Raw genomic sequence first — 22,664 nt, 5'->3', positions numbered from 1 at the left:
AGAAATTAATAAAAACGGTAATCTTTTCTCAAGTGAGAGAGAATTCCTCCTGTCTGCTTGCCTCAAACATTGACTTTTGCCTGTCTTCCACATGAACCAAAATTTAAGTGCTTCCTGAGTCTCAAGCTTGCCAGTCTTCCCAGTGAAGCTTCAATACCCTTTTTTGTTTTCAGGCCTCAGACTCAAGCTGTCCTAGGTCTCTAGTTTTCCCATTCATCCTGTAGATCTTGCAACTTAGCTTCCTCCATAACAATGTAAGCCAGTTCATAGGCTGATATTAGGTATTATATCTGTCTGTGTATATCATACACAGAAAGCCCTGACTAATACAACCTTAATCTACAAGAACCTTATACAAGTTCTATAAATTTGCTTCTACCAGGAGGAATTGGCTTTGGGGGTGCTCGAGCTCAGCTGACCATCAAATCTGGCAAGAATGATGATTCAGTTTCCACAAATTTCTCTTGATTTGCATTATTTTCAAACAAATAGGAAGGGTCCATGACCACCCTGAAAACCAAGCATGGTGGGCAAGGCCCTTACTTTGTCCCTTTGTCTCTCAGTGAGGTAATCATCCACACATCCCATCAACAGGGAGTTATGCAGCAGGAGTGATATTGGTACCAACATTCCATCTGAGGATATCTATGGAAATTACCGGGGTATAGCAATGCATATCGTGTATTCACTTTTTTCCAGTGCTCAATGAACCTACCCAACAGTACGGTAGAAAATGACTGCCTATGGGGTTGCTTAATTATAAATATTTCTCCTCTTTATATTTCCTATCTCTCTGTTTTTTTCTGAATTGTATTTTCAAGATTATTTCTGTTGGATATTTATTATTTCTATAATTATAAACAAACTTACCATCATTTTAAAACAACTGTAACGCCCATCTCATGCCTTCATTTTCCTTCCTATAACACTGGATTATGATTTTAGCCTTCAGAACAAAGTCCAAACTCTTTCGTTCCCCCCAAGGGTTCCATGCCTTTTTTTAATTCAGTTTTTTTATTGTTGTGATGGGTACATGTACCATTTTAAAAAGTTCTTACAGTGTATCAAATATATCATACTTGAATGCACCTCCTCCATCATTCTCCTTTATCCCACACCCATTCTCAGAATAGTTTTAACAGGTGTCATTTTTTCATTTGCATACATGTGTACACACTATATTCACCCTCCCATGCCCTTTCCCCACCTCCTCCCCACTCCCACAGGTACCAACCCCCAAGGCAGCACCTGTTCTGCCCTCCTGTTCTCTGATTTTGTACAACAAAAAAAGCACATTTTTCTTTGTTTAAGATAGCTACACAGGCAGTTTCCTTGTGACATTTCTATGCCAAACTCAGTATTTGAGTGCTAAGGCTGTTATGATAACTAGTATAAATAATATATTTCTTTTTTTGAGAGATATTTTTCTTCTTAAGTTAATTCATTTTGTCTATTTTATTGCAAACAAATGACCCCAGGTGTTACTATTCTAAATCTTAGGGGGTAAAAGAATATTTGTTTTTTGTTTATGTTTTATCTGTTTAATTTCTTTGGTTGATGACACATCAGTATCCTTGTTTTGTGGGCATATTCTGGTTTGGGTTTTGTTTCAACCAGTGGAAGGAAAAGAGAGATTGACAAGGGCAGCTACCATATTGTGATGAATAGGAATCTACAGAGGTAGATGAATGAAAGAAGACATTTCAGGAGTTTTTCTGTATGTGTTGCAATTTAACCAAACTTTGCAAGAGTCTGTGCATTTGTTTTTAATCTCTGTGAGTCATGTTTACTGTATCTAATTCTGTATCTTTCATGTTTATCTAAACACTGGGTTTTTATCTTCCTTAGCTGTTGCTATTTTATATGCAATTACTTGTTACCAAAAACACCTGATAATTTTCATAAAACATCCATAGCTGAGGTGACATGTGGAACTGGAAAGATGCATTACAGTGTAAGATTTATTTATGTTATTTAAGTTTTTTCTAAACTTATATTTTAAAGCAGAATGTAGGTACCAGACTGCCATAGGAATACCCAATAGGCAGATATAAGATGGATTAGATAGCCCTAGAAATTGTTTGATTAAATAGATAACACTACCTAATGCAGTTTAACCTAAGTTAAAATATTTCATCAAATTTGGTTAATTTTATGAAAATATGAATCATTTTGATCCATTTCTACAAAATGTATAAATATGCTGTGATGAAGAGTTTTTCCACTCACTGGGAAATATTGCCAAAAGTTTTAACCTCATGCTAACCATAAATAATGCTTAAATGATGCTGTAATTTTTGCAATCTGGGGCTATTCACAGGTGAATTATTCAGCTAAAAGTGATATCTCTACTAGAGTATTCTTGCCTCATTATCTCATTCCAAGATGAATGAAGGGGAGGAGAAGTGTTGAGCTGATTCATGTTGTTTCTATAGTTAAACTTTTCTCTAATCAATCGTAATATTGTTTGGTAAACTAAAAGTGAGATATTTACAACAATATCAAATTTGTTTTACATGCAAGAATTTCACACAAAAAATAGAATAAAATTTTTTATTTGAAAGTCATCCTATTACATTGTTAAAGAATTCTCTAGAAGAAATCACAATGACTATTAAATAACTAAAACAAAAGTGGAAACATATCACCCATATTTTATGTGTGTTTTTTGATGTGAGATAATACATGTGGGCTTTTTAAAAAGTATATCAATTGCATACACATCCTAAGATTAAAGTCAAAGCTTTTCTCTCAACATTAGACATACAAAAGGAATGCATTATTTAACTTGGAAACCTTGACAAACTGTTCTCACTGCACATGTTCAAAGCTATGATGATATATTAATATCTTCTTCTTTAGGGAAAAAGATTATTATCTGACTTCTTGTGAATCAACTTATGATTGCTTTTATAATACTGGATCATTATAAAAGTACCCAGAGAGACAAGACACTCTGCTGATCCACAATCAATAAACAATGACTATATGTTTGACTAATACCTGGGCTTCCTATGCAGAACTCTTCAGGAAACTACATTTGGTATGAAACAAGTATACTTTACTCTATTTCAGAAACTGACCCTGAAAACATAAAGAAAGCTAGTATTCCAGAGACATACCACGAGGAATCTAATGCAAGTTGCCATCATCTTTCTTCTTGACTGCTGGGATGGTCTTTTAAATGTCCTCCAGTATTCATTTTCAATCACCTCTCATCTGTTCACAAACAACAGCCAAAGTAATCTTTGTAAAAATTGGAAAGTGATTATCTTGTCCTCCTACTTCAAACTTTTCACTTGTTTCTCCCTTTCTTTGTATATAAAGTGGCGTGCATGTCAAGGTCATTAAGCCATCCCATGGTTTGGCTCCTTGCTTTTGTCCTTAACTCTCCAGAATCTGTACCTTCTTTACTCCTCCAGGTTAAGGGCACTCTTTGTCCATTTCCTCCTGCAAAGCATGGTGCTCCTGTTAATTTCAGTATCTTCAAGCTCCTGTTCATTTTCTTGTCTCAGCCTACAAGTAATATTCTCAGCAAAATCTTACATAATTCTTCACACAGCTTAGATATCCTTGCAAGACACTCAAAGGCCTTCTCCCTTCCTTCATTTCACTGATCAGCACCGTAATTAAAGATTACCTTTTACAATATCCATCTCCTTACATCCTGTAAACTAAGTACTCTAAAAACGAGATAACATACCTGCCCCTTACTCCAACATTCTAGAATAGTATCTGACACATTATAGGCAATAGATAAATATTTTCAAATGAATAAAACAATTTTAACAGGCCTTAATTGGTAAAATTTACTTATATATATGTATGCATTTAAATATTTTATTTATGCATTTGTTTCTATTTTCCAATCTACATTGTACACTTCTAAAGACCTCCCAGGGACCTTTGCTTTCTATGACTTTTTCTTGTCTCTCCCTACTGGGTTTGAATGAACCTGCATCTATTTGGCTTACAACTTTTCACCAGGAACCCAGGATCCCTTCATGCCCAAGTTTTAGATTCTTTGGGATCAGGGACTATGTATTATTTATCTTGATGTCCTCTTGCCATCACTCACATAATAAGCAAGCAAGAAACACTTAGATTAAATTAGGGAATGCTTTGGAGGGAAAGTATGACATATTCTATAATATATTCTAAATTAGTGATCTAAAAAAACTTATATAGAATCCAGGTAGTTCTACCAAATTATCTGCTGTTTAGTGTAAGTGGTTCATCAAATGGTTGAATGGCTGTTGAGCATAGCAGTTATGAGCAAGGCAGGTCCATTTTAGGCACATGGATACTCTGAAAGGGGAAAGAAGGAAAAAAAAAATCTTCAACCTAAAGATGTGTGCTTATACCCACATCAGGCTGTAGCAGATATTCTCTTAGGCTGTCACTAAACAAAAATATCAAAGTTTAAAAAGGGCCACCTGGTCCTTAGAGTTCTCAACATTTATACCAATAAGCTATGTTGTGAACAGATGTTTAGCACAGCATGAGATATTATTTAGGTTTCATATCCAGACTGCTCCCAGAAAATGAAAACTGTCTTTCATTTTTTAAAAGTAAGTTTTCTAGATTTAATAAAATATATTGTCTAGGATGATGTATTCATCTCATAAGTAAAGAATACCATGCAGCTAAAATATCTGAGTTAATGACAATATTCTAAAAACCCCTTTTCCATACAAGGCAGCTAATGAAAAATATTTTCTATTTACATATATATGTTTGTGTGTGTGTGTGTGTTTAGTATCCTATAAGGATATTCACATATATTTATATGAAGCCCTGAGTCATTATTTCCTTCTTAGAGAAGTGTTCACTGGTGAACCACTAAATATACTCCTAAATGGAGCAGAAACAAAATGAAAATTTCTTGGTTTTTCCTTTTCAACAACAGAGAAGTTTATTGTTTATTCATCTATTTTTAAAGTATTTTAAAATCTAATTTTAAATTTTTAAATAGAAAAATAATGGCTTCCCATTTGTTCACTGGCAGGCAAATTCCTCTCTACACAGAGCAGATTGTAAATAAATAAACCAAAAAAGAGAGAGAGATAGACACAAAAGATCTTATTTCTGCCAACTATAATGTATTTTGAAAAAATAGTCAGCTCATTACAGATCCAATAGTTCAACTTTGCCCTTCCATAGCAATTCTTTTTTATTATTCACTGCAAACCTCAAATAGAGCTGTAAGAAATGCATGCCTCTGGTTAGCCCTTAAAGACAAATATGTCTATCTAATAAATATGAGGACCAGCTTTGAATCAATGAACTAGGAGCCAGGATTCCTACAATTAATTCATTACTCTTTGACTGATTTTTTTCATAGATCTGGGAAGAACCACTTAAGCTCTTACATTTTCACTTCGCAAATGTGAATAACAACACAGCATACGCATTACTGAACCATGTACAGTTTAATTGTTTGCAAAAGCACTTTAAAATACTTTGATGCGAAGTACTATATTAAAACAAATTACTACTGTTATTCATTTAGTTGCTTGTAAAACATTGTGAACAAAAGAAAGTATGATCTCATTTCATGCTGGATAGGGGAGACTGGAAATCATTAATGTAGTCAGATCTCTCAGAGTAAACAATTTCAGTTCCGCAAGTAGTTGTCACAGATAGACATGACATTAGTTGATTTGTTTGCACACCCCTCACTATGTTGAATCTAACAAGCAACTTGGCTTCATAGGTGAAATGGAATAAAATTTACATTTATTTTTCTTAGTATTTTGTGTCTTATAAGTAATCCATACTCATGGCTTTCAGGTTTGTCTTCTAAACTCAGGTGAGGCTATAGGCTTATAAATCTTATAATTCACCCTAGTTTCTACATTAGTTATAGTGATCCAATAAAGAGATCAAAAATGTCATGCATATTTTAAGAAATGTTTAGCCATTAACAGAATTCAACTTTTGTTTAGTAAGACAGTGTTCATTAGCATGTCATTTTTAATGAAAACTTTCAAATTTAATTTTTGAGTCCTACTTCCTCTCTCCTTGCCACTAACTTAACTGAGGGTATTTTTATACTCTGCAAATGAAGTCCTTATGCAAAATCAAACTTAACTTTCCAAAGTCTTATTGAGAACATGTCTCCTCACTTTCAAAGACTACAAGCCATCAACGATGTGTTGGCATTTTTTTCCCATAAAAGAAACCAGAAACCTCTTGCCTTAGCCAAGCACACTCATTGATCAGAGGTTTCTCTTAAATTGACTTGTCATCAGAGAAAACCTCATTTTCTTTCTTCCTTCCTCCTTCTCTCTTCAATGAAGAGGTCACTGATGGGAACAAGAATATATCACAAAAAGGAGTTTAGAATTTCTCCTTGGCCTTTTCAAAAAGCTACATCCAAAGCAAGTTCACAAAACCTCACATTTCACAAAGACTCAGTGTCTTAAAATAGAAAAAATAAGAAACTGCAGAGAATACCTCTTATATTTTTTCAAGGAAACATTGTTTTCCATTGTGAGAAAATTATAAGAATTTGTGGTTTATGAATAATTGCAAATTTAAAACTACCTTTTGGGTGGTTTTATTTTCCTTCTAGAATGCTCATTTGTTCAATCTTTAGGGTTCCAGTTAGGTATTATGGATATAGTCTGATTATATTAACATAAATAACCTTAGAATAGACCTGTAGTTGATTAGAAATCTCAAAAAAATGTAAAAAGAAGCTACCTTAGAAAACATGTTCTTTGTAATAGTTGAAATTTGTCTTCTCAAATTTGTCTTTAAGTTAGGTTCTTGGTTAGTATTTTTCTGTATGATAACATTAACTCAATTTTTTGTATTGAGGATTCAAGACAAGTAAGATAAAAAAAGATTTTAGAAGAATTGATTTAACAATTGAGGACCCATTTTATTATAGGAGCCCAGAAAGAGCTAAGAAATGATGCAACCAATATGCTAGGATAGCACTTCTATATGGCTTTGTGCTTCAGGCTTAGTGTAGGACTTCATGTTTTGCTCACTAATATATCCCCAGCAACTAAGACAATGTCTGGCACAAAGGCAAGCTAAAATAATGTTGAATGAATGAATAAATGAGAAGTTCCTGATGATCTCCAATTTCTTTAGCAGTAAAACAACTCAACCAAATTGTTTCTCACTACTTTAGTCCACTTTATGTCTGAATAATATGGAGAATGCTTTTTATGTATTTTTCCTAGCTGTTCACTGAACTAGTTTATTCCTATTGAGGTTTGTCCATTACATTATAAATTACTGTTTCAAAGTCCATCCCATATCAAGAATTTCCCTACTATCTAGCTCTTTCTATATCAATTTTTTTTATTTTTTATCTTTGCTCTTGCCCGAAAAATTGCTCAATAATAGTGTTCTTATATTTTCACATATTTATGGAATATCTTTGTTACACATCTTTTATGATATCACTATTTAGTGTAATGATAATCATCTGAAATTTCCATTCTTGCCTGAATACTACCTGAACTAAATCATAAATAATTTTTGTCTCCTCTTCTAGCACACAAAAGTCTGTAAGTAGCATATAGACATATAATTACATGCTCATCTATTTATTCAATGATAGCTTATAGCTAGAATGAAATAAAAATATCAAAGCAAAGGAAGTTAATTGAAAATCATGACAAATAATGTATGATACAAATTATTATAGTTTTCAAGAATTAGAATGGTAATTTAGAAGACTGTTCAAGTTCCAACAGAAATTTTTTAATTTTCTCACCTGTCTTGTCAACTTGAATTTTAGAATTGATTTCCTGATTGCTTACAAAGAAAGCAGAGAAAGGAAAACAACAGCTAACACTTCTTCCCCAGTCAGAAATTAGTAGTTTAAAATAAATATCCAAGCGTAAATATTGAGTATTGTCATGTAAGAAAGTGAAAATAGGAATGTTTTTGGAGTTCTGACTTCTAATATATGTGAGATGAGGACTTTCTGGGCTTCAGTTTTATCATCTATAAATTAGGGGTAAAATTGTCAGTACAATCATACAAAAAATCAGCATATATGATCCCTTGAATTTTATCCCACTAGTTACTACTTCATAAGTCTTAACAGATGCTTGCCAGAAGACAATGGTTTTCTTGACCATTTCTTAATTCTTGTTTGGTTTGGTGACAAGATTGCCTTGCCACTTTCAATTAAGTCTTCAGTTAGAATTTTTGTTTAAATTTGAGTTAATATAGCCATCAAGGGCACAGTTCAGGTTCAAAACTACAAGAACTAACATCCCGGATCAGCCTCTCTCCAGTGGGTAACTGTAGGCTTCTTGAGAGCCTGTATCCTCATCAATAAAATATGGATGTAACACATTTAACTGGGTGGTTGAAAGATCAAAGACACTCGCGTTAGAAAGTGTTTATAAAAGTAAGCCAAGTGTGGTAGTTCAGGCTTGTAATCCCAGCTACTGGGAAGGTAGGAGTAGGGGAATGATGAACTCAAGCCCAACCTAGGCCCTGTGGTAGTGAGATCCTATTTCAAAAGCAAAATAAAAATAAAAGGGCTGGTGGTATAGCTCAAGTGTATAACACTTGCCTAGCGAGCACAAGGCCATGGGTTCAGTCCCCAGTTTCACACACACACACACACTCACACACACACAGGATTTCTCAAAGTAATGAAATATAATGTTATATGCACAATAAGGGAAAAGCTACTGTTTTAATCAACTAATGTGTTCCTTGGGCTTTCCCCCAACAACACAGGAAAAGATACACGATGGAGTTAAATGACAACAGATTATTTCTCCTTTATCTATGAGAAATTCTAATATTCCCACTATATGACTGAAACTACAAAGGACCAAACTCTGTAGATACTATCCTTCTCTATCCATGCACACTTATGAGAAGGTTTAATGTATAAATTAGACATAGTAAAAGTTTAATAAGTAATAACAAAATAGAACAATTGTAACAGTATACTATAATAAAAATTGTGTGAATGCAGTCTAACTTTCTCTCTCAAAATATCTCTATTTAAAGTATTTACCTTTCTTGTGGAAGTGTGCAAAGAAACCATGCCTACATGAATTACGTAGGCATTATCACACAGTGTCAGGCTACTTACTGGAACAGAAGCATTGTGATACCAAGACATTGGATCTGTAGACCAAGATGACTAAGAAAGTAATGAGTGTGTAAAATACACACCATCAATACATTAGACTAAAGGAAAATTCACATCCTAGGCCTAATGGAGTAGTTGAGTCCAGATTTCATTAACAATGCAGAATTTAAAGTTTATGTTTATTTCAGGAATTTTCCATTTAATATTTTTAGACTGTAATTGACCAGAGGTAACTGAAAAGTTGGAAAACAAAACTATGGACAAGGAATGACTGCTATATTTCACATGGAAGTTATTTCCAAGTGAATTTAGCCAGTCCAGTTTTATATGTATTTATTCACTCCTCACCTTAAAACTTTCACCTAATTAATGATAGACCTGGTTGTCCATCACTGAAGACTTCTTTTCATTTTGCATTCCATCTTGTAGATAAAGTAGTATGAACACACATGTAAGGCCTACTAGAAAATACAGATTTTTGCCTTATTTGTTTTATCTAGAGAATTAGTTCATTCTCATGGTCTTCTACTTTAATGACAATTTGTAAGATTTTCCTGTATTTACTAACATCCTTTCTCATCCCCTTCTACTTTTTTCTCATATGTTCAAAAGATATAAAAAAGCTCAATATGAAGAGTGAACATCCTTCTAAATCTGGAAAAACTACATAAAATTGGGGCCAAATTTATCCCTGTCGAATTGAAATTGAATCATTCCTAGTTTTCAACACGCTAGTCAGTGAACATATGGAAGTGAGTTCTTTGTGCTGGAAAGTCAATGCAAAGCACCTAACATCCCCAATTTTTCTAGCTACTACCAAAGTAATAACTTCCAGAGAATCTTTGCATCTGTGGTGAGTTCTATGAAAAGCTATCAAAATGGATTATCTTGGTAGGAAGTGGCCTATAAGGGAAAAAAATGTAAGATTTGGAACCACATAGACCTGCATGTGAATTGTGTCTCCTGATTACTGTGTAATCTTAAGCAAGTTACTTAAACTCTCAGAGACAAACTTAAGTAGTGGTAATATTTTCCCCATATCCTTACGATAATATAATGAGGTAATGCCATAAATCTTCAGGCTTGGAAAATGTCTGGCACTTAATGATGGTCTTTTTCGATTTTACCTCCCACTTTCATCTTAATTTGTGATCATTATTAATTATGGAAATAGTTGTGTGAATGTTTTCAAAGACAATCTACCAAATTTGACAATTTAATGGCCTTAGGAATAAAAACTCTTGCAACAATGATATACATTATTTGGAATCAAACTAGCCTTTATGAATTCAGAACAGGAATGTTAATTTTCTTACATTCTCAAATATAATCAAATAATTTTGAGTGGTGTTAAAAGGAGAAATAAAAAATACAATACAATTTATCTTTTTATCTTTAGTCTTGCTTTTTTCAAGAGAAAATTATTTTCACTAAAACAGCATGATGGTCTCGTAGCATAAATTAGGTCTCTACATAAGGCTCATTAATGATGGATTCTGCCAAGACTTGGTAATCATTGTTTTCATCTATGTTGTCAGCCTTCTGAGGCCCATTAAACGTCATGTTTGAGGTTCCAAGGCTAGACATTGACTCCATTGATATTTGAGCCAGCTTGTAATTTCTTATTTCAGCATTTTATACTGCAATTTTTTTCAATAAACATTTGTTGCATGTCTAGTGGGTGTAATGAAGCCTAAAATTATCTGTAATCAAACACCAGTTGAATGGATAGAAATAAGAATTATCTTTGCAATCAGTATTTAATGAAAACTAACTGATAATTTCTTTTGATTTGAAATAAATATCTTTAATATTTTAAGTTTCTCTTGAGAATTTTGTGGTCATTTTTAGATATATGAATAATCTTGAATATTTTTGAATACTTATCCAAAAACATTTATTTGTAGTATAAATGATTGGCAAACATCTACATATTAGGTTTAAAGAATACATCAAACCATGTTTAAAGTACTTCCAATTTCTGAAACCTAAAGCAGCATTGACTAAATCCTGCTTCATTGCTTAATTCCATTCTTGTGTTTACATAAATTTAATGCACATGTGTTTAAGTCATTTATAGTTAATTTATTCAGATGTTGCTTTTTAGATTATTTATTTTGTTCTTAGGTAATGTCTTTCTTTTGAGGAGCTCAAAGCACACTATAAATGTTAACAGAAATTTTCACGATGCCCCTATGAGGTAGATGTCAATGAATGCTGTGAATTTCACTGATGTAATTTTTCAAGGGACCAGGAGAGTATTAACACATAAAAGTTCAGAATCTTAGTAACTCATAAGAGGAAAGTATAACATCATAAACCTAGAAGATTTAACTCAAATTCTTTTGTTTATAATCAAAATGAATTTCTAAAAGAATGCAAAAGTGATTAGAGAAGTTTCCGTATGTTTTACAAGAGTACAAGAATTTATTTTTCATTTCATTCTCTTTTTGCTTTACTTTTGTTAGTTCCAGCCACCAATCTTTCTCCTCTTCCAACTTTCCACAGAATGGGAAGTAGCTGATAAATGTCTCCTTCAAAAGTGTCTCCCAAAAAAAGTGGTATCATGGAGTTTAGAAGGAAAAGTTAAACAGTATACATTTAGTGGCAGAGTTACTGAATATAAATGAAAGTTCACATTTGTCAAAATGAGAAAAAGCAAGACCTTTTATAGTTTCAGTACTCAATATGTTCTAGGTATTTTTATGAGTTTCACCAAATTCATTAGACTACTTAAAACTCCAGACTCTGAAACATAACTTTAGTGTATAAGTTGGCTTGATAATTAACATTTCTTATATTTAACAGAAAGTTATCCTGAGTGTTAGGATAATTTGTAAGTTAGTAAAACCTACAACTTTCACTTTAAAAGTAGAAAGACTGGTTTCTAAATAACACATAGTCTCTTGCAGAAAAAATAGTTTATAAGATTTCTATTTTGTAAACTGGACTTAAGGAAATTACACTCTTGAGAATAAAATAAATCCATTTCACATGAGTGATTGTCAAGTAAAGAAGAGGATGGACTATCACTGATTTAGTGCCCAGAAATGTTTCATGGACCATCACTGATTTAGTGCCCAGAAATGTTTCACACTTCACAAGACAGAAATATGAAACAACAGCTACTCATAAAATCTGAGCCTCCTGCTACAGTGCAGTAGAGTAATTATTGCAAATAAAATGTTCTGAAGTTAGTGGTAATATTTGACACAGAATTAAATTTTCTGGACCTCACCAATTATATTTACAGCAAATTGGCTAAGAAATATTGGAAGACATCCAATCATCTCCCTGCTCTGCTGTGATTTTTGACTTAGTCTCAAATTATCTCTTTTCTTGTCAAAATGTTGAAATTTGTCCTACGAACATAATTTATTCTTTGTATCCCTGTTGTGTTGCCCATGATCGTTTAATTGCTACAAAAATATCTTTGACCAGATTTGTTCTCTGATTTTTTTTAATCTCAATCTTTCTTTTATGTGGTCTACACTATGTACATTTTTATAAGAGAAAGAAGGGAGAACTATTACATACAAGGAAAAAATACTAATTGAAAGATAATTAGATCACCTAATTTTCTTGAAATTTCCAATAATACTATTTTGTTATTAAATCACCAGTTTTTAATAAGTGAAGAAACTGAGGCTTGGTATGTCAAGTAACTTGATTCTAGTCACAAATCTTGGATTCAGATTTGGAATATTCTCAAATTAAAATGCATGACATTGAATGCATATCATTGGATCCCAGCTTATCATTGCTAAAATGTCATTGTAATGAAATGCAAGATAAAAAAATTCACTTTTATTTTCATATTAGTAGTTAGTAAAAATCAATAATTAATTTTTTTGCTAAGTTTAAGCAAATCTCAGAAAAACAAGGGGACAAATAATGCATTAAACTGAGAAAGATTAGAAACATTTTTCCAGGGAAATTTTTACTTTTAAAAAACCTATTGTTTTCTATTCTTGAAAATATAATTGGGCAAACATCAAAATATCATCAAGGTTATTAGATGCCACTGTTATGATGAAATAAGATAAGAACTAATTTTGCTAAATGGAATCAACAAGGTCTTTAAACACAATTATATTTAAGCCATAATAAGAGCACTGAGCTGTTTTATGAGGCAATAGTCTGGTTCCTGCGTGGATAAACTATAAGGCTGAAGCCTGGTTAGAGTTTTGCAATAAGAGAACTGGATTATTGCCTCGTAAAATCATTCCACAGTTTTCTCATTGTGATTATTCTACTAGTCTTTGAGAATTCACTTTTAAATAAATGTCACTATGCAAGTAAGTTCTATAGCAAGAAAACTATGACAAAGAAAGAAAATGATGGAGGGTAGATCATGCTTTTTGTAATAATAATAATCATAAAAATAACTCTTTATCTTTAGCTCCAAAGATGTTTTCCATAATGAAATAAGGCAGCCATTCTCAATTCTTCAAATTTCTTAGATTTCTAAAAAAACTTTCTGTTTTCTAGCATTTTATTTTATCACCAGTGTCCACAAATAGTTAACAAAGTGATCTTCTAGGCTGTTTGTCTTGGAATCATCTTCTTCAGAAAGGACTTAACATTCATAAAATTCTCATTAGAAAAGACTACATATTTCAGATTGTATTTTCTATTTGGATTATTGTCCTTACAAAAGTCATGTTAGTTAATCCTCTTCTGTTCTTTTATTTTATTATAGTTTATCATTTAATAATCATCTTCAATTAAAGTGTCTGCAAAATAACGTGATGCACAGAAATATGGTTTAAATTTGCAAAGAATTGAATATACATGATTTGAGACAAATCAATGGCTTTTACTATATTTCACTGTCAAACAGAATTTTCTGTGTCTATAAATATGAAAGTATTATAAAACTTGTTCTATGATCAGTAAGGCCCTTTCCCATGGAGTATTTATTTAACTAAAATTATTTCAAATATTTTTAATGACCTCTTAGGTTTTAGTCATATTAATTTGTAATTTCCCTTTTTATTTTCTCATTTTCTTCAACATAAGTAAATTTAAAAGCAAAAGCAAAATACATGCACACACCTGTAATCCTAGCTACTCAGGAGGCAGAGATCAGGAGGATCACTATTTGAAGCCCTGACTTCAAGCTCTAGTACCATTTTAAAAAGAAAAAAAGAGCAAAGGAAATAACTGCATAGTAAATATTTATTGAAATCTGGGCAGGAGTGGTGTGTTTATTTAATCCCCAAAGCAGCATTTTGAAGAGGTAGTGATTATTCCAATCTTAGATTATGAAAATGTGGCACAAAAAAGAAGTGATTGTTTTATGTCAGAACTTACAGGATTCGACCCAAGCAAGTTGACTCCAGACAAACACATTCAACAGACTTAACCTATGAAATTTAGTCTCAGATATTATTTCCATTACTTCATATTTACAAAAAAGAGAGTAAAGAAATATAAAAAATATATGGGGTTGAAAAGAAGAAAAAAGGACATTTAGAATGAGTAATAATATCAAGTGTATTAAATATGTAATATGAAAAGATAGTGTAAATGGAAAATGAAGATAAAAACAGAACAACATTCACCCTTTGATTAGCAGATGATAAAAAGCAGAAATAACTTACATGAACTGATGTATACATTGTATCTCTTACATTCAAAATTATGCTACTGCTGATGATATATTTATGTGTCAGGTTAAATAAAAGGATGAACATGGCTAGCTGGTTAGATAAATGATCTGACATATGCAGTAAAACAAAGGCAATTTCACGAAGTTTGGAGGAATAAAATGCCAAGGGGTGGAAATTGTGAGAGAAAGTGAAAGACAAGTGGAACTCTTTCCAAAAATCCTAGAGTGTCTTTTAAATGAGAATTACAGAATGAAAGAACATAAAAAACTGAAGGAAAGGATTAATTTTCAATTTATATGGAAGACATATTTTAGAGTTTAAGTTGAAATTTATCCACTACTATTGAGCAAAATTGAAAGTATTTTTAAAAGATATTTCATCAGAAACCTGATGCCAAAATTCCTGAACTCTAAGAGTATGAAGAAAGAACATATATACTTAGAAAGAAACAAATAGTTTGTCACTACATATACTACTAGATCAGAATCTAGAAAAATAATTGTACCTCAAAATTCAGGGGAAATAATTTTAAACTTAGAAGTCTTTTCTCAGTCAATTATAGTTTAAATAGTCTAAATAAAGATACACTCAGACTTCAAATGACGGATTTTAGCACACACAGAAGACTCATTTTTAAAAAAAATTATTTCAAGATTCTCCTGATACACATACACACACACATATATAGTAATAAGTAGGTCAAATAAACTAATATGTCATAATTAAATTTAATAATTGTATATTTTATGGAGAAGATATAATTTCTGATTTGTACTGATTGTTGATATAAAAATAATATTCAATTTCTGGTATCCCTCAGAATAATATGGGGTTATTATCTAAAACACATACAAAAAGAAAACAACAAAAAGGAACTAAAATCACAGAGTGAAAAGCATATTACTATAAGCTACAAAATAAAAGTCCACATATAAATGCAAAAAGAAAAGTGAATAATAAAAAATGGAGAAAGAATGTGGATTTATATATCATAGACCAGGGAGGGTGTGAAGGATTTTCAAGAATTCTTAGAGATGACAGAGAATCCAAAATGTGTTTGTGAAAAAGAATCTATTCATATGCCAGTTAAATTCAAGGCAATTCCTAAAGCAAATGGCAAGGAAAGGGTGACTGCAAGGGTTTGAGAATATATACCGAGTCAGATGTATAAAATATGAAAGCAAAAGTGACAATATTAAAAAGAGACTAAATGTAATTCAGAACAAGGGATATTATACAGAACCAAAACCAGAATATTTTATACTACTAAAAGACCCAATTATGCAGAAACCAAAATGAGTAAAAGTTTTTATTCACTAACATTGCAAATTCTAATGGCTTCCAACAGTAAAGATTTTCTTTTTTTTCTCCCATCTGTTCTGTAGATTAGGTAGGACACCTCTAAAGTTAATCCTATGTGTGTCTCTCATTCTGAAACCAGTAGTTACCCTCATGTTGGCTCAACTGCCAAAGGTAAAACATATAAACACGCTTAAAATTATTCTTCTCATCTCATGTCCTAATATTCCATTGCCCAAAATATCAAAAGACCAAGGTCAAGTCAAAGTCACATGGCAAAGAATGTGTATTTATATATCTACATCGGGGTTTCATGAAGAATTGGGAACAAAACCTACCCAACCACTGTCTACTATTCTTTATCACTATCAGTAATTTAACTCTAACAAAATGCATTAACTTTCTCACTGAGACACCACAAAAGTTTATTTAAATCATGTCAACTAGCACAATATCCAAACCTTATGATCTAAATGGGATCTAAATTTCTTCCATGATCCAGAGAACAATGAACTAATATAGACAAGAAGTCTGCTTTCTCTATATTCAACATGCAATGATAGAAAGGAGGCAGGTTAAAAAAATTAAATATAATGGTAGGAAGAACAGAAAGTACATAAAAGATAACAGTAGCATAACCATTCAGATATTTTGCTGGGCAGATATTGATAGCTTCTCCAACTGTGGGATAGACTTACTTGTACTTTCTGTGTGTGCAGCCCCATTCCGATGTCCTCTTTAAAACATCTTTTATCATCGTCTTTTCTTGACAACATGCGAAATGGACAAAAGACACCATATTCTCCCTGGCAACAGAAGAGATTTTTTTTTAGTCTGCTTTCTGCTGGGCCAAAATTGGGGGCCAGTTGTCTTTTTCAATCTTCACTAGTCAGACTCATTTTAATCCAGAATGGTAATAGAGTTCTGTCAAAATTTTATTTTAGTTTTTTTAAAAAAAAATTGACTCCAATCAACTTTATATGTCAAAATCATTCCCACAGTTCTTTTTGAAACATTTTCCCAAATGCAGCTCATAACAGCCAGCTAATCTATCAATAGTCTACCATGAAACCTTTTCCAACACTACAAATTCATAAGGTTTATTTTCTTCCTTCCAGATTATCATAGGTAATAGTTGTACTAGATCTTTCACCATTTTGTAACAAAGTCCATCATTTCTTCCTCTTATCAAACGTTCATTGCTGTCTGTCACACTTTCTCAAAGCCAAAACCATGTATTTTTAGTTTTCAGTACATTACCAACCCAATTATGGAACTAGTTTCTGATTTTGTCATATTCTGATGCAATAATGTCACATATGATAAAACCCCCAAATCCCAGGGCCTTTCAATTGTTATCCATTATGTGTTTTGATAATGGGTCTGATAGTCATCTGGGCATGATTTTCTCAGGCAGAGAGTAGGTGCAGAAGGTGTCACACCAACCCCCATGAGTACTTTTACTTCCTCTGTTTGTGTCCATCTAATCACCCATAGCAAAATAAGACACATAGCCAAGATGTGTATTTCATTTACTTGACTAGAAGTACGTGCAAAGCCCCATGGTAAAGACGGAGTGAAGAATTAGACAAAGAAAATTTTTTAAAAAATTGAAAAATTCACCATCATGATGGAATACTAACAAATACTTACACAGGAAAAAATAGGTTGTAAAGCAGAGTAATAAGAATTTCTAAAATATAATGAACTTGCTCGGTTTATGTCACATAGCTAAAAGAGAACACAGGTTTTATTCCAACCACAAGTAAAAAAACTAATAAATTCAACCATTTTTTTGAGGGAAAACCTTCAGGAAATTCCAGAACATGTAAATCACAGAGGCTACATTCTTTGAACAATATGAATATAGTAGATGTTGACAAAAATGGAAAACAAGTAAATAGATTATTGAATACATTTGGCAACCAGAAAATAATAACCTAAAGAACTCTTAGATCAAAGAGAAAAAGGAAATGGGAATTATACTCTATTTAGAAATGACTAACAGTAAGAAGACATATCACAACCCGTAATTTCGGTCAGAACATTTCTCAGAGGCAATGTTGTGATCATAAATGTATTGTTTAGAAAACAAGAAAGACTGAAAAAATCAAATGAGCTTTAACTCAAAAAGCTATAATAAGAATAGCCAAATTAGCCCAAGCAAAATAGAAGTAAGGAATTAATGAAGACAAAAGGTAAATCTTAATGAAACAGGGAAGAAAAATAGACTGGATCATAAATTTAAAGCTATATTAGATACTGATTAGTTAAATGAAAATATAATAGGAGAATATAAATTCACAAAAATGTACTCAGTGTGCTCGAATGTTTTAAGAACAGCATGTTCTTATTAAGAACATACCAAAAAAGCAAAAATTTCCAACGTGTGCTTTAAATAGAATAAAACCAACACTGACAATGGTTGTACAAATTATTGCACATAAACATATGATGAAATGTACAGACCAAGATAGCATATAGTAGTAAATATGGACATTTAAAATATTAGAAAACTGAATACAGTAGTAGTACATGCAAAGAATAACAAATCCTGACCAAATACAATTTGTTGCAGAACATACAAGAAGGGCTCAATATTAAGAATATTATTCAAAATTTAAATGTGCAACATGTATGACCATTAAATACATAACGAAAACAATTGATAAAATGAAAAGTGATTTTTAGAAATCACCATACGAGCATTTTTCATGACACATACATACACATACACACAAATTAAGGGATAATGGCAGGAAACTTACTTTTAAACAGCATTTGATAGCATATTAAATAAGATCAATTAATAAGAATAAAACTTTAAAAGCATTTTCGTGAATTGGCAAACAAAACGGGCATGCTTACAGATGCAGCTACTATTTTAAAAAAATCATAAAGCCTGATCTCATAAAAAATAGAAACAGACTATAAAATACATAGAATTTAACCTAGTAAAATTTTAGAAGGTTGAATGAAGAAACTTATAAGATCTGGGGTTAAAAAGAAAGAAACATATTTTAGGAACAGAAGACATAATTTTAAACAGGTATAAGATTATCAAAATAATACACTAATTCTGTACAACTCCAGACAAAACTCTAAATGAATGTTTTCTACATTTGACAAGCTGATGATAAAGCTGAAATATAAAATGATGATACACTGAGAAATTTTAGAAGTGGACTAATGAAGAAAATTTTAGAAGAATAAAGTCTCATTGTATCTGCTAAGAAAACCATAACATGAAATCATGCTAATTCCAGTGACTGGAAATAGATTCATTTTCAGATTTTTAGGCAAACTAGTAAATAAAAGAAGTAAAAGTCCCTTTGCATTTATAAAATAAGAAAGTTGCCATTTCAAACACCATTTCAATTACTGGGATCAACTGTTTTTGTTAAGGTGGCCTTCCATTTGTGAAATACATACAAAATATGCAGAAATTTGTCCTGAGATGTATTTGAGCTAAATATATGAGATTAATATCTTAATCAGAAATTATCTTCAAAATTTCTAAATTATAGAAAGTCTTCAAAACAGTATAAAAGGAAAATATAAATATAAGCAGAAATATATATATGTATACATATGTGTATATATATATATATATATGCATACTGTAGTCCATATTTTACTGCAGCCATACCATCAAGACATTGTTTTTTAAAGTTAACAAAAACAAGTTAGAGAATGTGGGTAAATACTTTCTCTACTCCCACATTCAAGTATTCAGTGACAGACAAATTCAGCCATTTTTATCAGATGTTCAAAATTTTTAAATTTTGATAAGATTCACTGTTAGCAATGGTCTGAGAAAAAAAATAGAGCTGTGTAATTTGAGTTTAAATGGCTTGCCCACTGAGAACAATTTGTTGCAATTGCTCAATCCAGGAATTCCTCATCTATTTTCTATTATAGAAAAAAAATCATGTTTCATGCAAAAAGGCAAGAGAAAATATTCATTGTAGCATGGATTACTTGACAAAGAATGTAAAACAAGGCAAATGCCTATCATTTGGGGAATGGTTAAATAAATAAAGGTATATCAATAAATAATTAGTATGAGGTCATTAAAATTAATGAGATAGATCTATAAATACTAACCTTGAAACATGACTGATATACTGCTAACTGTATAAAGCAAGTTGGAGATAAATATGTATATATGACACATTTCTTAATGATGAAATACACAGGGATATACATGTATTATGTATGTATATTTAGGTTATGTATAGCCTTACTGCAGTGACATTAAATTACTAGAAAATGTTTCATCTCTTATTTCATATTCTTTGTTAAAATTTATTTTTATTTCAAGTACTTCTTAATTGAAAACATAAGGCATTACTTTAAAATCTAAATCATTACCAAGTCTATTTTGTAAGGAAATACTGCAGATTACTTTCTTGAACAAGCATTAAGTTTTCCATGTGCAATATACATTTAACTATTATTAAAATGCCTTTTATCTAAAGCTCTACATTAGATTCCAATATTTTGTATTTGTTGATCAATTTTATCCCCTTTCTTATACTTTTTTTTCCTATGGAAATAGCATGAATCAGGCATTTCTTTCCAATGTCTTTAGGATCCTTTAAATGTATTACAATACAAATATAGTGGTTTCATTTCAGAGCTAAATCTATGAGATTGAAATTCCAATTAGAAAAATGTGCTCCATGTATAGTCTAAGAAATTGTCATGATAAGTGTGTTTGCCAGATCATTTAATTAATTGAAAATGTGTAAAATTATTTAGTGAAGTTTTTTCCTATAATAAAATCATGACTATCTCAAAGTCAGGGACTCAGAATTTAGCGATTAGAAGGTTGATCATTTTATATAATTACTTTTTGTTGAATTATAAAAATTACTGCTCTATATATAACTTTCTATTTGGTCTCTTAAAATACCATTCCTTGAGGTGGATGCATGTTTCTGCAAATGAAAAGCCCTTAGGATGTTCCAGTATAAATTCAGTGCTCTCTCTTACATAAAAAAAAAAAAAATCCACCTATAAACAATATTTAAAATTGCCATGTTTTTTAAAGAAAAGGAAAATTTACAAAAAGCTGGGAAGACTAAATGGACTGTAACTCAACAGTTGCTCTAGCATCTAGTAACACTGCTCTAGAATCGCATACAGAATGAATAGAGTTGAGGAAACAGTGGCTTGCTGTTCAAAGAACCAGACAAACCATGTAAAGCCACACCTCTCCCCATCACCACCTCCCTCACACTGATATTCAGTTCCTGCCTCAATAGCAGGTATTCCTTGGAAATCACAATCCACTTTCCTTCCAAGCCTGAATCTAATCAGAGAACATTTCAGAGAGTAATCATTGATTATTTGGACTTGCATGCAAAGGTGAAGTACATTTGCCATTTCTGTATTACATAGGCACATTTTTAACTAGCTTTCTACTCTCTTTTTTTAAAAACAAAAATCATGCATGTTCCTTCTAACATGTCTTTGCTCTCCTTTTTTCACCTTTAGCACGTTTTTTTCCTGCATGGTGTCCATTCAAATCTTTGCCATCTTTCAAGACCAAGCGCCTGTCCCCTTTCCACTACTAATCGTCCCAGACAATGGCACTGTGACCTTCCTCTCCTCAAAAGGCTTCTCACATGTAATAGGAAGTTGACACCATCAATTATTTAATTCCCTAACTTATATATACCCCTCTCTCTTGGAATACACTCTATACAGCAGAATAAAGACCTATTAACAATTAGTGACACCTTTAGGGCTTTAACAATAGTAGAGGTAAAAGACATGACTGAAGCTGATTTTCTTTGGTAGCAAATAATAAAAGCTTTTTTATTTTCTTAAAAGAAGAATACATTGGAACAAGATTTCAAAATTTATTCATCAGAATTACAAAAGTAAAGATGACATTTCAGACCCTTCTTTAAAAAATATCACTTGTAGACATAGTAAAATGTGTGATATCTTTTCCAGAGGGATTTAGCATTCCAATCAAATTATAAAATGCTTCTTTATAAATTTGATAACAAAATTACTTTAGTTGCTTGTCAGTGAGCAACATCCTCTTAACTTACCTGATCTTACCATGAATACTAAAAAGTAGCTTCCATTGGTGAGTATCTGTTTAGTCTAAACTAATTGTCCCTACATAATATGTTATTGTATATTACAGAGACATCTATTTGCATAGAGAATAGATATAAATTTTATTTCAAAATTTGGGAGGGGGAATCTAAAGTTTAAGAACATGCACAATTCACGTATTTTGAAATGCCATTAAATGGATTTAAGTACTATTTAATAAAGTACTAGTAATTCAATATTTATAATTGATCACTGATACTATAATGTATTACATTTTGTATTATTGGATTTAATAATAAAATAGAGAAGCATGCATGGGGGATAGGAAACATATTCTTTCATTTTTTTTTCACAAAGAACATTATCATTGTCAAAGCACAGTATTAAAGAATTTTAAAAGTGACTCCCAAAGATTTATTCAACTTATTAGTGAAAGAACACACAGTTCGTAATGACAATTTAAAGAGTATTTAAGCAAAAGATATGTACATAATTAATGAGGGAAGTCACGCTAAAATAAGTTTGCTAAGTTAAAAACAAAACTGGTTAATATCTACAGGGTAAACAACAGTCAGAATTGGTAACAA

Source organism: Castor canadensis, chromosome 7 (genome assembly GCF_047511655.1).
Source record: "Castor canadensis chromosome 7, mCasCan1.hap1v2, whole genome shotgun sequence".
In the NCBI taxonomy this organism is placed as follows: domain Eukaryota; kingdom Metazoa; phylum Chordata; class Mammalia; order Rodentia; family Castoridae; genus Castor; species Castor canadensis.
The sequence above is the reverse complement of the archived record's forward strand: the minus strand, read 5'-3'. Positions refer to the sequence as shown.